This window comes from Sapajus apella, unplaced genomic scaffold (assembly GCF_009761245.1).
Source record: "Sapajus apella isolate SASKATOON/1434 unplaced genomic scaffold, GSC_monkey_1.0 scaffold27, whole genome shotgun sequence".
In the NCBI taxonomy this organism is placed as follows: Eukaryota; Metazoa; Chordata; class Mammalia; order Primates; family Cebidae; genus Sapajus; species Sapajus apella.
In genome coordinates this window covers 22909393-22926035 of record NW_022436967.1, presented here as the reverse complement: position 1 = coordinate 22926035, position 16643 = coordinate 22909393, and positions in this window count along the sequence as shown.

Genomic DNA, 16643 nt, shown 5'->3' with positions numbered 1-16643 from the left:
AATTTCTATAAATTGCTTACATGGTAATTTTTATATAACATTAACAGTTTCTCTCACACTAGGTAGGAAAGATAATATTTGATTTATACATTAACTAAATTTCTCACATTAAAAATGGAAAAAAATAGAAAAGCATAATTTTTTTTATGTCAGTCACAATTTATCTTGGTCACATTAGATAATTTTTATTACGTATGAACTGATTGCTTCTATGTTTTGTTCCTAACTACTTTAATAAGATTGCTCCTTAAATAGTTTTGCCGTTTTTTTAATCAACCATTTGAATGTAAATTACTTTTAAAAATTAAGCTTTATTTTGACATTTCATGTCATTATTCAAATTGGTTACATATCAAGAGTGAGATGAAGGTAGGCAGAAATGTCAAGGTTGGATGCAATAGGCAAACAAATACAATATTTTTAAAAGGAAAAATTCTTTCATCCTCTAAACACGAGGTTTCGCACATCTGAAATTAAGATCACTTGTTGAACATTTTAATGTCTAAACATGTTTAAGACACTACTCTTCACACTAAGGGCACACTCAGATGGAGTTAATGTCTTGGTTTATCTGAGAAGAAACACATTTATCAATCTGTAACATGTGCATGCTAACATCCATTTCTACAGAAATGAAATAATGAAATTAGCACTTAACTGTCACAAGAATTTGTAAAATGTATTTTTGTCATCTAAAAACAAAGAGCAAACTTTTTAGAGCATTAAGAAACTCAACCTCAAATTCTCATTAAAAAGCCAAAACATTCTCAATTAAAATAATATTTTTAATGACCAGTTCCACATGCATGACTTAATTTAATTCTAAACTATTAACTGCCTTACCTTTGATTTTCTGCGTCTACCTATCAGTTTAACTAAGATGTGTCTTGGGATTTTACCTTCTGACTAGTTGACCCTGAATCATATTATGAATCTTAAAATGTTAACCTTTTCTAAGACAATCAAAGGGCACCTTGATCAAAATCATTCTAACAACTTTTATGATTTTGATAATATTTAAACGTATGGACTATCTGTTTTTTTTTTGTTTTGTTTTGTTTTTTTTTTGCCTCAAAATGAGTGCTAATTAGTAATGTCTCTCTCTCTTCCTCTTTTCCCCACTTCCTTTCTCCTTCTCTCCATTCCTTCTTATCAGGGGTGGGGCGGGGGGGTGGTCTTACATTACTGGGGTGCCAAAATGTGTTTCAATTTTCATTTCCAAAATGGTCAATATATTTTGCTGTCTTTCAAATATTGTACTTACAAATTTGTAGGTATTCAAATGCATAATGCAGGCTAAAGCCAATATAATACTAAAAATGTCTTTTTTATTTAAAAATACAGCTGTAATCATTTCTCAAAAATAATCTTATGTTCTTATGATTGTCTCAGATTAATCCACACTTCTGGTTGATACATATTTTGAGTGTTGATACTTAATATAGAGCGACAGGTGACAGAGTTACTACCCAGAACCCTGCTGTGGCTATGAAAAGGGTAAAACTTGGAGGCTGCCATACATTATTCTTTAGTCTAGGGCTCTGATTCTTGTGTTTTCCATGGCAAGGTAGTCATCTTAATAATATTTTACATAATCAGTGCACAAATACCAATACATAATCAGTGCACCATTTAGTTAGGTGAGTGACTCAGCAAATTATTCTTGCTGAATGATTTCCAGAGCTTAACAAGTTAGGATCCTGTAATACTAAATATTTAGTTCTCCAAATTTATTGAAAATGTTTACATTTTTTAATCCTTCTTTCTGGGAGTAAATTAAATTAAAGACATTAGACTATTATTATAGTGCTGTGTAGGAATGCTGATAGCATAAATTATGTAATTCCTAGAGGAGAATTTCAAAGATACAGCAAGTGATTACAGTGGCATTAGTGGCTAGCAAATGAAAATTTAAAGTGAACAGCAGGATGTAAGGAAATTGTGGTGAATATAAAAATATTTGACATATTTTTGCAATGTTTTATTTGGTTAAAGTGAATGTTTATTTTAAATGCGGTAATTAAAACAATAATAATATTGAATTAATGCACCAAGCTATTTCTAATATTCTAAAAGTATCTTCTATAATTTTCTTCAAGTATTATTTATAGAAGAGCAAATCAAATAACTTTAAAAACATAGCTTCTGTGACATGTTTACCTATATAACATACCTCCACGTGTATTCTAGAACCTAAAATAAAAGTTAAAACTGGTCAAAGAAAATATGGCTTTAATTTTCTGATTGTCGATTACTGAGTGTAGATAGAGATTTACTGTGATTTACAAGACAGTGATGTTTTCGCTGAATAAATGCTTATAATCTAACAGTCTAGCAACTAATTTCAATATTTGATAAACTGTAGCCCCATATACATTTGATCATAAACTCTGCCTACACTCACATACTCAGTAGAATACTGTTGCTTACTTACCTTCACACATCAGACAAAACACACAGAATATTAAGCCATAAAGAATATATTGTAAATTCTTTTCTTGTTATTAAGGGTTTGTTTCACTCATTCAGCTTTAAGAGAGAAAAGAGTGTGAGTTTATCTTTCCATTACAGGTACTTCTCTTCTCTCACAGTATTAATTCAGCTTCACCTGCTGACTCCTGTAAGTCATGTGTGACAGGGACCAACAATATGAGTAGAGATGAGTTTAATATGCGGCTACAGTTTGTCGTGTAAAGGCAAACTATATCACTTACAATGGGTCCTTTGGCAAAGTATTTAACTTTTCTAATTTGCTCATTTCTAAAATCGAATAATTATACAAACCTCTTTAGGTTATTGTGCCATTGGTGAGTTTGCGAATCCAAAATATTTTGAAGAAAAACTTGATTGTTCAGTACATTTGATCATAACCTCTACCTGCACTCACACGCTCAGTAGAAGGCTGTTGCTTACTTATCTTTCAATTCTGCTTAAACACTCCCACCTCCAAACTTCACATATGAATGGCACGTTGTCTCACTTCTTCAGGACCTCATTACATCGACTGAAGCAATGAGTGAGGTGGCCTGGATCAACTGAGAGGCTGGAGGAATTTACATTGGAAAATGTAAAGGAAGGAAATGACAAACAGAGAGAGGCAAGAAGGAACTGGACTAGTTGGAATGATTAGTTGGAGAAATTTGGAATTAGGGTAAATAAGACTTTTTGGAAGCAGCCACATTGCGTGTGAGAGATATTGCCAGAGTGGGAGAGATGGGTAAGACGGGGAGGGGAGGTAATTAAATAAATGTTACTGAATTCTAAAAATGGCCTATTATGTAGATATTTTTTCTAATGTCAAAACATGTTTTTTTTTTTTTTTTTTTTTTTTTTTTTTTTGAGACGGAGTTTCGCTCTTGTTACCCAGGCTGGAGTGCAATGGCGCAATCTCGGCTCACCGCAACCTCCGCCTCCTGGATTCAGGCAATTCTCCTGCCTCAGCCTCCTGAGTAGCTGGGATTACAGGCACACACCACCATGCCTAGCTAATTTTTTGTATTTTTAGTAGAGACGGAGTTTCACCGTGTTGACCAGGATGGTCTCGATCTCTTGACCTCGTGATCCACCCGCCTCGGTCTCCCAAAGTGCTGGGATTACAGGCTTGAGCCACCGCGCCCGGCCTTAAATTATTTTTTCTATTTTTTTGTTAATTACACATTCTTTTAATAAAATATCCACTCAAGGTAAGAGGAAGCTGTTCTCACTCTATGAAGATTACTTATGCATGTGTGTAACATATACACAAGTATTTCTGCCTAAGAAATTTCCTACATCAAACACAAACTAGAGAAAATTATACAATTAAAATGCACACCTATACTTCAAGGAACTAGTTTTTTATTTGGTCCTGTAAATCTTAACAATGTTGTAACATTAAGAAATGTACTTCACTCTACCATAAATACTTGATAAAACTATTCTATTTTGCTGGGGAAAAAAGTGCATTTATGCTACATTTTGCTCTGTAGTGGAGCTAGCAGTTTAGGGAACACTCTGTATATTTTAATGAAGAAAACACATTAATTCAATAACTGTTTACTTTTTTCCCCACTTAACCAATTGTCTTGACTCTGTGTTTATTCTCTGTGTGGCATGGCAAACATTACCACTGGCTCTAGCATTAACGTGTTCATGCTTAAAAGTTATGTTGGATTATAGCTGAAATGAAAGCAGTTTTGGGAATCCAGATTACTTAGTACTTACTGCTTTCTTTGTCGTTGTCACACATTCTTATCTAGAACTCTCTTTCACAGTGAAAAGAGTACAAGCTTAGGTCAGAAATGTTTCTGGATGTTATAGTTCCTATTTCAAATAAAGGAGTTACAGAGACACATTGCATAAGGAAAGAAAATTTCTTCATTACCTCCTCAATACATGGTAATGAAAGCATACTTTTCAGAAAATGCAAGTACTGTGGAATAAAAGAGAACAAATCACATTCTGAAAAACATGGAATTCATAATTGGGCCCATTAGAAGAATTAGTTTTTCACATATATTTTGACAGTATTTTTAAACAGATGTAAAAAACATAAGTAAACACCATCTCATCATTAATAAGAGAAATTATTAAGCCTAAAGGCATTTGTATATTGCCTAGAGCTTTAAGACTAGAGGGAAAAGTTAGATATAATAAAATAGTTATTTTTAAAAATTATAGTACTTTTATGTAGATTGAGTAAACATTAGGCTTCAAACCAGAATTACAGAATTGTAGAACTATCTCAGAATTCTTAGTACATTTTTCATACTATACACTAACAAATCTATTTGATCTGTGATTGGATATTGTATAACTTTTTTTTTTTTTTTTTTTTTTTTTTTTTTGAGATGGAGTCTTGCTCTGTCACCCACGCTGGAGTACAAGTGGCATGACCTCAACTCATTGCAACCCTTCGCCTCCTGGGTTCAAGCAATTCTCCTGCCTCAGCCTCCCAAGTAGCTGGGATTACAGGTGCCCAACACCACTCTCAGCTAATTTTTGTATTTTTAGTAGAGACAAGGTTTTATCATATTGTCCAAGTGGGTCTCAAACTCCTGACCTCAGGCGATCCATCTGCCTTGGCCTCCCTAAGTGCTGGAATTACAGGCCTGAGGCACTACACCTGGCCTGTATATTTATTTACATGAGTCTCTGCAGGTCTAACTACTAATATTGCCAGAGAATAGGCACAGACAACACTGGCAGTGAATAACAGAAATATGTGCAGAATTCTCTCAGTAATTATGCCATGGTCAGTATATGCAATCTGGCTGCTTTACACACACACATACACACACACACACACACACACACACACACACACACTTACTAACCCATTGCTTAATTTGTGGTTTCTATTATGTTCTATTACTGGCATGATGGTCTGCAGCACTTAAATTAAGTACAGACATTTTATCACTGCAACTGAGAAGTAAGAAAATGGGAGCAATAACAATGAAATGTAGTTCAATTGTAAAAATTCAGTAGATTTAAAAATATATGTACCCCCCAAAGACCACTGAGGAGAATTTGAAAATGATATACACGTTATCTGGCAAGCCACAATAAATATTATAATAATATAAAATTTAAATTTTGAATTAAATTAGCAAAACAATGTATTACAAATTATATAATATAATAATTATTATAAACCAAATTATCAAAAATATTTTTTAAATAAACAAAGCTAGAGATGACTGACTTAGATTAAACATATCTGAGCTTTTTCAGACCAGTTGAGATTATAAACTTATTCAGCACAGTACATCATAGTAATTTTTCAAAAGGACAAGAAAACCACAGTTGTGCTAAATTTCAAACACGGCCATAGCTTTTTTCAGTTTGTTTCCCCCTTGCCTTGTGAACTGATCTCTGACACTAAATCTAGTCCTAGCCTTGTGACTCTGTTTCAATAATGCCATATCAGCTATTAGGATGGACAGAGAGGCTTGAATTGTGCTTGCAGGGCTTATCCTCCCTTGCAACTCTGGGTCTTCTGACTCTGCTGCTCGGAGAAGCCCAGGTTAGCTTAACAGATGTTAGGAGATACATGACCTAGTCACCCTATCAACCTGGCTGACAGTCTGCAAATTGTCCCTGTGAGGGAGGCCATGCTGGAATACCCAACCACCAGCCCATCTACTTGCTAACCTGAATGGAAGAACAAGCTGTAGAGAGGTGAGCTGAGCTGGTCCAATTCAAAATAATTGCCCAGATAAACCATTGAAATATTGATGTAATGAAATGGTAGCTGCTTTATATCACCTTGTTTGGGAGTAGTTCGTTAAACAGTAAAAGACGTAAACATATACAATGCACAAACTACATATCTTTGTTAGGGATTATTTGTATTATGCAACATATGTAAAATAAAAGGTTATATAGCAGTTTTAACAATTGTAGAGATAGATTTATATTTAAGAAATTGGGTTATAATCCCAGCACTTTGGGAGGACGAGGCGGGCAACTAATATAGTCAGGAGTTTGAGACCAGCCTGACCAACATGGTGAAACCTTGTCTCTACTAAAAATACAAAAAAAATAAAATAAAATAACCAGGCATGGTGGCACATGTCTGTAATCCTAGCTACTTGGGAGGCTGAGGCAGGAGAATTGCTTGAACCTGGGAAGTGGAGGTTTCAGCGAGCCGAGATCGTGCCACTGCACTCCAGCCTGGGCAACAGTGTGAGACTCCATCTCAAAAAAAAAGAAAGAAATTGGGTTATAATAATAAAATTTCAGAATCACTGTCACTTAAAGTGTACTTAATGTAATTTCACTTACTTTTCATGTATTAACACATTGTATTCCCACATCAACCCAATGGAGCAGTACTATTTTTATTCCTCTTTTTGGATAGGAGGAAAGAAGGGCCCGATTTGATAAGTAAGGCAGATTATTGATTTCAACCCAGGCAGCCTGTCTCCAGAAGCTGTACTATTTCTCATTATATTATTGCTTCTTGTGATGATTATTCATAATAGATTGTAAGGTAAATAAAACAGGAAACAATATTATGTAAGTTACAATCCAACTTTTCGGGGTTTTTAAAAAATTAATATTTTGTACAAAGACAAGAAGAAAAAGATGAAGAAATGGCATGTCTATTTGTTTCTTATTGATACTGTATCAAACTACAAAATGGTTTAAAACACACATTTATTCATTTGAAGTCCTTTGTCAGGGGTTTCACTGAACCAAAATCAAACTTTTGGTAGGTCATGTCTCTGTTTTGAGGCTCTAGGGGAGAATATGCTTCCAACTTTTCTGGATTGTTGGCAAAATTCAGTTTTTTGAGGTTGATGAACTGATATCTTTGTCTTCTTGCTGGCTATAAACTGAGAGTTGTTCTCAGTTTCTAGATACAGCTGCATTCTTTGTCCCATGACCTTTTTCTTTATCTTTGAATATAGCAATTATGGGTTGAATCATTCTCATCTTGAATTTCTCTGATGTGCTCGTTTTCTATTCATTTCTACGTTTAAGGATATAGGTGATTAGATTAGGATTACCTGGACAAATCATGATATTTCTGCATATCAAGTACCTAAACTTAACCACATCTGCAAAATCCCTTTTTGTCATGTAAGGTAACACATTCACAGGTTTTAAGGATATAGGCATTTTAGGAGTGCCCTTATTCTCCCTACAACCACTTATAATGATATATAACCCAAAGCGAGCAATTGTTATTTCTGAGTAACGAGTTTATGGGTGAGTTTCATTTCATTTCTTTGGTTTAATGAATTCTTTGATATTTTCTTAAAGATATTATATTACAAATATGATACAAAAATATTGTATATATTACTTTAGGTATATTATTCAGGTATCCAAATTTCTGCATTCTTTAAATATGAATACTGTATTGAACTAATAGAACTTGTATCTGAGGCATGCTTATTATTTTATTGCTGCAGTCAAGATAATGTTGTGATGTAACATAAAATTAGAGCTGTTTTCACTTCTGTAGTAATTCCAGTTGACATTGTTTTCTACCTATTAAAGTGGTAAAAATTAGGACTTTCGGCTATTCTAACTTTACTTAATAACTTATTATTATTTAATAATTCATGGTATTGTTTTTAATAACTTATTATAGTGTTATCATTTATAAATTTATCATTAAAGAATTTAATAATCCTTCTTGAATTTCTCATTTTCTTCCACAACCAAGCGTTCAATTTATTAGTTAGTTATTCACTCTTTAGTATTATAGATGCTCATCAGAAAACTGGCATTTAAGTAATGTGCCTGTTCATTAAAGTGTGCTTGTTACCCTATTACTTTCTGAAGCTCTCATTTTCTCATTTTCTCTCTTTGCCTCTCTTGCTGTCTACCTCCTCTCTTTCCTCTTTTCAAGCCCCTGGAATTGAAATGATACCTTTTTCCTCAATATCTTAGCTCATTTGAATTTGCATTTTCAACCCCATTTCCTTTTTTTAAATTTTTGGGCCTTAGAAAACATTTTGTCTAATTGAAATCCCACAGTATTTGCATTGTGTACTCATGGGACAAGAAAATGCTTTATGTGAATGGAACAGCACAGAGCATTGGACATGCATATTGCACACATCTCTTATGCTTCATTGTTCCCGTTGTTCTATCATAGCTCACTAACAGAACACAAGTTCAGGGATAAATTATTAAGGATTTCAATATGGTGACAGCAGTGCATTGAGTTAAGGGTGATGTCTTTCTGAGTATTGGCCCTGTGAGATCATACAGTTTGCATACCCATTAAGCAGCCCTGTTTCTTCATTTCCTATCTCACTTGAGCTTCCTGTAATAGCCTTTCAGGTGAATGATTTCAATCCCAAACCTTTATTCATAGTTTTATTTTAAGAAAAATCTATACCAAGATGGTAATAGCAGTCGTCATCATGATAAAATACTATTCAGAAGGCACCAAGTACTGCACTGATGGTGGGAAATAGGCTGGTGATAATGTATTCAGAACTGAAGCGTCACAATTATTTATATCTTTATTTGTGGAGAATAAAATCAGATACAAGTACACAGGAAAACAACGATTTATGCAATACCTGTACCACTTGAACATACTGGAGTGATAGTCACTATAAAGATACTGAAGTTGGCTACATTTTATTTACTGACCTAAAAGCCTTGAAGAAAGAAAATGAGAGGTACAGATCAGTTACCTATCAATTCAAGGCACACTTTGCAAGCCAGAAATCCTTCCCAGCAGAATTTGAAGAGATTCATATTGTCAGCAGCCAAAAGTCAATTGTGCTGAAAACAAAACCTATGTTCTGATTTTAAGAGCTGCAGAATCACCAAAGGTATTGCATTCACAGCCCCAGCATGTCTTCACTGAAAAAATTAAGCCTTTGATAGAGAGTATTGGGAACCAGAGACCAAGGAAAGGCTATTGCATAGATCATTTTGAGAACTTTGAAATTCAGATTCTTCTGAGCCCTCTAAACTGGTAGAAATGGTCCCCTAGCTCTTACTGTAAGAGAGGAAATTTACACTGCGTGGAGATCAAGGATGGCCTTATCTAAAGTGGCGTTTAGACAAAAAAAAAAAAAAAACTGTTTTAATTCTACTTTCTCATTGCAACAAGCATAAACACACACAGACTTGTAATCCCCATTTGTCAAGGGAAGGAACTGTAATCCCTAAGTGTCAAGGAAGTGATTGACGAGATCATGGGGGCAGTTTCCCTTATGCAGTTCTCATGATAGTGAATGAGTTCTCACAAGATTTGATGGTTTTATAAGTGTTTGGAAGTTCCTCCTTCATTCTTCTCTCTCTTCACCACCTTGTGAAGAAGGTGCCTGTTCCCCCTTCTGCCATGATTGTAAGTTTTCTGAGGCCTCCCTAGCCATGCAGAGAATTGTGAGTCAATTAAACTTACTTCCTTTATACATTACTCAATCTCAGGGAAGTTCTTTATAGCAGTGTAAAATTAAACTAATACATACATTAATAATACTTTTCCTCACAGTTTTTTTTCCTCTTGTCTCTATTACTTCTAAATCAGTAACTAAGCTAAAGCCTTAGCATGTATCATATGGGTAGTATGGTTTATATTATGTGAAGAAAGGAAACATTTCTTCTAAGAACCACAGAAGCTGGTCAACATGTAACACAGAAACATGGAGAACATGTATGGGAGTGAACTTTGATTGCATTTCCCAGAGAAAGAGGAGGAAGACTATACAGCTGGTTAGCAAGGGAGTTTACTAATATGGTTGTGATTTCTCTTGCGTCAGGATTGGTAAATATACCTGTATCTAGTTCTAACTTACTGCTGACATATATCTGTACTAGTTTTGCCATAATTCTGTATAACAAAACAACCACAAAACCCAGTAGCTTAAAAGAGCAATCATTTATTCATCAGCCAGCGAGGCAGCTAGATGTTTTTTCTAGTCCAGGATGGCTCTATGTGTGTCAAATACATTTTCTCAGGCATGTGCTATTAGTAGATAAATGGTCTGAATATAGTTGATCTGGGATCTCCCTGGCTGACTCTTGCAGTCTCATTCTCCGAGAGGTTAATTCATACTCACTGGGAAGATGAGGCAGAAGTTCAAGAGCAAAAATAAAAGTGTGAAAATCTTTTTAGGTTATATGCTAGACACAGGCACACTATCACTTCCATTACATTCTATTGGTCAATAAGTCAAAGATGCAGTTGCGATTCATTGAGTAAAGTAATATGCTCTGTGTCTTATTGGGAGGAGCTGCAAAGTCATATTGCAAAGAAGGACGTATAGAAAGGAGTAGATAATTGAGCCATTTTTCAAATAATCAATCTCCCTTGAAGCTTGGAAAAAGATATAATCATTGCTGCCTTGAGAGAGAATTGAAAAAGTAGTCAGATAACTCAGAGAAGTGGGCATGATAAAATGTATTTATTATGTGAGAATTGGGAGCCTATCTGTGAATACGCTCCCTGATAGGGTCCAAGTAACATCCATTTATTGAAGCTGTAAGGAATGCACCAGTGGAAGGACTGGGGATGGCAGCATCCTTGAGAAGCTCTTAATTGTAAGCATGAAAAATTGCCAACACCAGGCATCAAACTGATGACACAAATTATATTATTTCATAATAACAGAGACAGTGGCATTTAACCATCTGAGGCAAAGCATATAAAATTTCCATAGTGGTCAGCAAGACAATAATAGAAATCAGGAAGGTTTGTCTTGTAAGAAATTCTGTCAGTGGCAACATGTCAATGTGTTTCTTGGTTAAGATGACATACAATAATAGTATAATTTGATTTACCTATTCTGCAAAATCAAGAGGTAGTAAAAAGAAGATAATAGCACTGCCTAGAAAATAATTATTTCCTGATGCTCTCTCTCTCCTTGGCCTCCACCCCCTGACAGTTCCCAGTGTGTGTTGTTCCCTTCCCTGTGTTCATGTGTTCTTAGTCCAACTCCCACTTATAAGTGAGAATATGTGGTTTTCGGTTTTCTATTCCTTTGTTAGTTTGCTGAGAATGATGGCTTCCAGCTTCATCCATGTCCCTGCAAAGAACATAATTCTTTTTTATGGCTGCATACTATTCCATGGTATAAATGTTCACATTTTCTTTAGCCAGTCTATTATTGATGGGCATGTGGGTTAGTTCCGAGTGTTTGCTATTGTAAATAGTGCTGCAATAAACATACGTGTGCATGTGTTTGTATAGAAGAATTATTTATAATCCTTTGGGTATATACCCAGTAATGGGATTGCTGAGTCAAATGGTATTTCTGGTTCTAGACCCTTGAGGAATTGCCACACTGTCTTCCACAATGGTTGGACTAATTTATACTCCCACCGAGTAAAAGTGTTCCTATTTCTCCACAGCCTCACCCGCATCTATTGTTTCCCAACTTTTTCATAGTCACTAGTCTGACTGGCATGAGATGGTATCTCATTGCAGTTTTGGCTTGCATTTCTTTAATGATCAGTGATGATTAGTTTATTTTCATCATGTATACCTATGTAAGAAACGTACATTCTGCATACGTGTCTCAGAGCTTAAAGTAAAATAAAATAAATACAAAATAAAAAAGACAAAAAAAAAAAAAGAAAATAATTATTTCTCACCAAATTCCCATATTTGGCCTATTTCTCAGACACAGATCTTATCATTTATTAGAGTTTTAGTTTCTTAAGGAAAGACCTTGAAATGATAGCATAAGCATATAAAATAAATATCACCCCAACCTTTCTTTAAAAGATACTTAATACATTTACCACTATAATTATATAGTAGACAAAAAAATGACTTAAACAGTAATTAAATCTATCTGAGATGTATGCCATAATGATTTTTCGCTTGTATGAATGAATTAGTAAGTCCAAGTTAGATAAATAGAGGCTTGGCCTAAGTCTTTCATAGTGGGTTCAAGAGGCTAGCAGACCTATTTTAGACCTGAGGTCATTTCTTTAGTTCCTTGACTGTGTATTGTAAATAGGATTTACTTTGACCTTGCTGAGGTCTTTCTAGTCAGGGTCCCTGACCTGGAGAGTAATCAAATTTATCATAGAAATTAGATCAATCCTGGAAAATTTCAAGGCTACAGTAGTAGTAGTTCCCATTGGATCCCCATTCCATTTCTTTATATAATACCTGAAAAACAAATGAGTCATCATGCAAAATGGTGAGCTATATATGTGTAATCAAGTAATAGGCCTGATTTGGTTTTGTTACTCTGTTCTATCCACACAGCCTCTAACAGTTGATGTGCTGCTATTGATAGGAAAACTGTGTACTTTCTAATTTCTGAAAAAAAAGAAAAAGAAAAAAAAAAGACCTTTTGCACGTTCCACTCTTGGTCTGAGATTCTATCAAACCTGGGAAGGATTAAAGAGCTGCCTGTTTTGGATGGGGCACAGAGAAAGAGATGAATCTGTAACAGTTTCAGGTTTCTGTATGTGCAGTGGAGGACAAGTACACAAGGTGGCTACACTGCAGACCACTAGGGTCCTGGAGCAAAATCATACCTTCTGCAGCATAAAATTATTAGTAAATAACAATTACTCTTTAAAAAGTAGTATTTAGCTTTTCTCTAGGCACTAGATGAGACTAACTACCTAAAATGATGCATCAAGTAACTGTGAAGCTGATTCTGTTCTTCCTAAGCTGTATTGTCATATACACAAATCTGTAAGTTTAGGTGAGTACAGTGATGACAGCAGAGGCCTTTCTGGGTTAGCTGCTGTGGTGATGCCAGATGCCAGCTGCAGTGGGGAAGGCATGACTGGGGCTGTGTGCTCTGTGGAGCCTGCAGAAGTCCCGCCCCCTACCAAATTGCTGGGGTCGGAGCTCCACTATCCCAAGAGGGCACAGCTGCAGCTGCTCAGCCATGGCTCCAGACCTGGGCATCTCTGTGCTATTAGAGACCCAAGAAACCCCACTTTCCCCACAGGCTCGGAAGTGCCTACTCTCCACTCCTGGTGCCTGCTCCCATTTCAGAGGAAAGTTGAAGAAGACCTCAGGTGCCATTGTGACTGAGATGGGTGCACAGGCACTCAGGGTGGGGGTGGTGTTGACATGGGAGCCCTACCACCACCTCGGCACCTTCTGAAACTTTGGGCACTCAGGTGCTCAGGAAAGCAGGCAGTGCGGGGGCGGGGGGGCATGGCATGGAGTGTTGGCTCAGCATGGGCCTGCAGGCGCCCCTTGACATCTGCAGCTTCGGTGCCATGGATGGCATGTTGATAGCAGCAGAAGGCAGACCGGTTCCTAGGCAGGAAGGAGCAGGTCCCTGGTGAAGCCTTGCCTTCAATCCAGGAGTCGCTTGAAGCCTGGGACCCAGGATGCCCGTTCGAGGTGGAGTCTGCAACCCAGAATGAGACCTTATGGTGCTTTTTCCAGCCCATGGTCACAAATGGAACAATCAGCACACACTTCCTGCCTTCAAAGCCCATAAAACTCTGGACTCAGCCATACTCACAAACTCATGGGGATGACCTGCCTGCAGAAAGGAGCTACCTACCCGCTATCTGTCTGCAGTCTCCTCTTGGCTGAGAGCTGGACACCCATTGTAATGACCTACCTACAGAAAGGAGCTACTCACTTTGGGGCTCCTGAGAGCTCTTCTGTCACTCAGTGAAGCTCCTCTCCACCTTGTTTAACCTCCATTGTCTGCTTTTCTCATTCTTCATGGACATGCAGCAAGAACTCAGGACTCCCCAAACAGTGGAACTGAAAAATCTGTAACACAAACTGAAACATGCCCCCGCTAGGCATGTTGGAGGGGACAAGAAAGAGAGGAGAGTTGCAACACTTCTGGGAGCACAGACCTTGGGGTTCCCCAAGCCAAGACTGTGACACGCCATAACACCTTTCATGGGCCTCTGTGTTCCTGACATCTCCAGGTTGTCAGGTGCCATTGCATTTTCCTTGTCCGGACACTAGTGCCCACAGTGGAAGCCGGTTGTGATACCTCTGGTCCAGCCACATCCTTGCATGGAGCTAGCACCTATGCTGGCAACGGGAGCTGACCACCCCATCCCAGCTGGCGTGCCTGGCTGTGCACAGTGGCTGGACTCTGTGCTTTCTGGCTCACACACCCCTTACCACTCTGCACCTCATTCACGCTTGGCAGACAAGGAATTTGGGTTGGTTACGTGAGTGAGGGCAGCCTGCTGGGCTGCAGAGGCAGAATGAGCCCAGCAGGTGCAAGCAAAACCCAAGCAGAGGCACTGCTGGCCACAGAGATTTCTGGCTGGTGAAGGAACACCCTAAGGATCTTGTGACAACAGTAGCAATCTTTCATATGATGGACATTATTCCAACCCATGTGATTCAGCCATGGTTGGCATAGGGAACATAAGTAAGTTACATAAAAAGAACCCAGTATCAGCTACATTTCTTGCATCAATACCATTTGCTCAGCTAAGACTGGTTTATAAATTAGCCAATGGAGGAGAAAAATGCTGAGGACTAGCTCAAGGAAGAGTCAGTGAACCATATATGTGAGCTGAAAATGGGCACCAACCACATAAGGTGTAGAATTAAAAGGTAATGTTGAGGGGAATACTCTACTGGATGAAATTCCAAGCAATATACTTGGTTAGCAACTTTTCATGAAGGAAGAAATAGTTTGAGGTAGTGATAGGTATTAAATTTAAGGCAATGATAAACATATTGACTAGACGGAAAGGTACCTAGTAGGAAAAATATTGAAATATCAGAAACAAATAGATGTGAAGAAGAAACTTTTCAATAAATGTCTAGGGACAAACAAAATTTTAAAATCTCTAAGTTTGATTTTAAAAAATGGTACAGGGTGGGTGTGACGGCTCACGTGTGTTATCCCAGCACTTTGGGAGGCCAAGGTGAGATCACCTGAGATCAGGATGATATTGTCTCCTATCAAAGGGAACATTTTTAAGGTAAAGAAAGTGTGACAGTGTGCAGAATGTCATGGAATCCTTTAATTATATCATATTTTCATGTCACTCAGAAGCTTCCAGAATGACAGATATTGGAATATCTCTAAAGTCTTTGCTAGAGTATCCAGCTAAGAGATGACACTTACAAAGTTGGGAATAGTCCTACAGAATGTGGTATATATGCTTTTCCAAATGTCATAATGTATCACAAAATTTCTCTTTGCTAAAATATATATTAGGTTGGTGCAAAAGTCATTGCAGTTTTTGTTGTTACTTTCAGTGTCAAAAACTGCAATGATTTTTGCACCAAACTGATGCATCAGGAAGGAGGTTGTGAAATTAGAATGGGACCCTCTCACTATGATCCACTTGAAAAACTTGTGCTCCTTGTTTCTGTAACTTTAACCTACAAGGGATTTAGGTTCTGATTCTTGGATTGGTTTGCGGAGGGAAGTTCATTCACTTTTAGCAGGGGATACAGGGTTCCTCTGAACCTAAAATTGCAATGGCTGCCTTGTCACATTGACTCCTTCTAATGATAAGCCACTAAATCAGTAAAACTGATAAATCAAAAGGTATAAAACACCACTTGGTACATTAATATATAGTAATTATAGTGAATGGATGTACTAAATATTGCTTAAGGAAAGCAAGGTAACCAGTGGCTTAGACTTCTCAGGGATGAATGCTTGTGTCACCTCACTGGAAAAATAATGTTACTAAGAGTGAGGGGAATCTTGAATGGGTGGTAGAGGAAGAAGAGGATGAAAAACAATTCTGTCCTTAGGCCCAGGAAAAGCTGTGGAGTACGCAATTCTTCTGTTAAGCCTAACATAGATTTTTTTCTTTTTTCAAAATTGTGATTATGAAAAACATGAGATTCTACTCCACTGGAATGCTAATAGATAAGCCTGACAGTTTTCTAATGCTTGAAGAAGACACGAGAGTTCTCTGTTAGAAACAAAAGTCAGTTAAAAAAAAAAGTATTTATTATTATCATTATTATTTTAGAGATGGGGTCTCACTCTGTCACCCAGACTGGAGTGTGGTAGTATGATCACATCTCACTGCAATCTGAAACGCTTGGGCTCAGATGACACTTATGGCTTCCCAAAGTGCTGGAATAACAGATATGAGCCACTATACCCAGCCTAAGACGAAGGGTATAGTGAGCACAGCGAGCAGCATGAGCTATGTGTTTGTATTGATTCCTCTTGCTTTCCAAGTTCATGGAGGTGTTGCAGAGAGTAAAATTTGGGTGCTGCACCTACAATGGGCCCATTTTATAG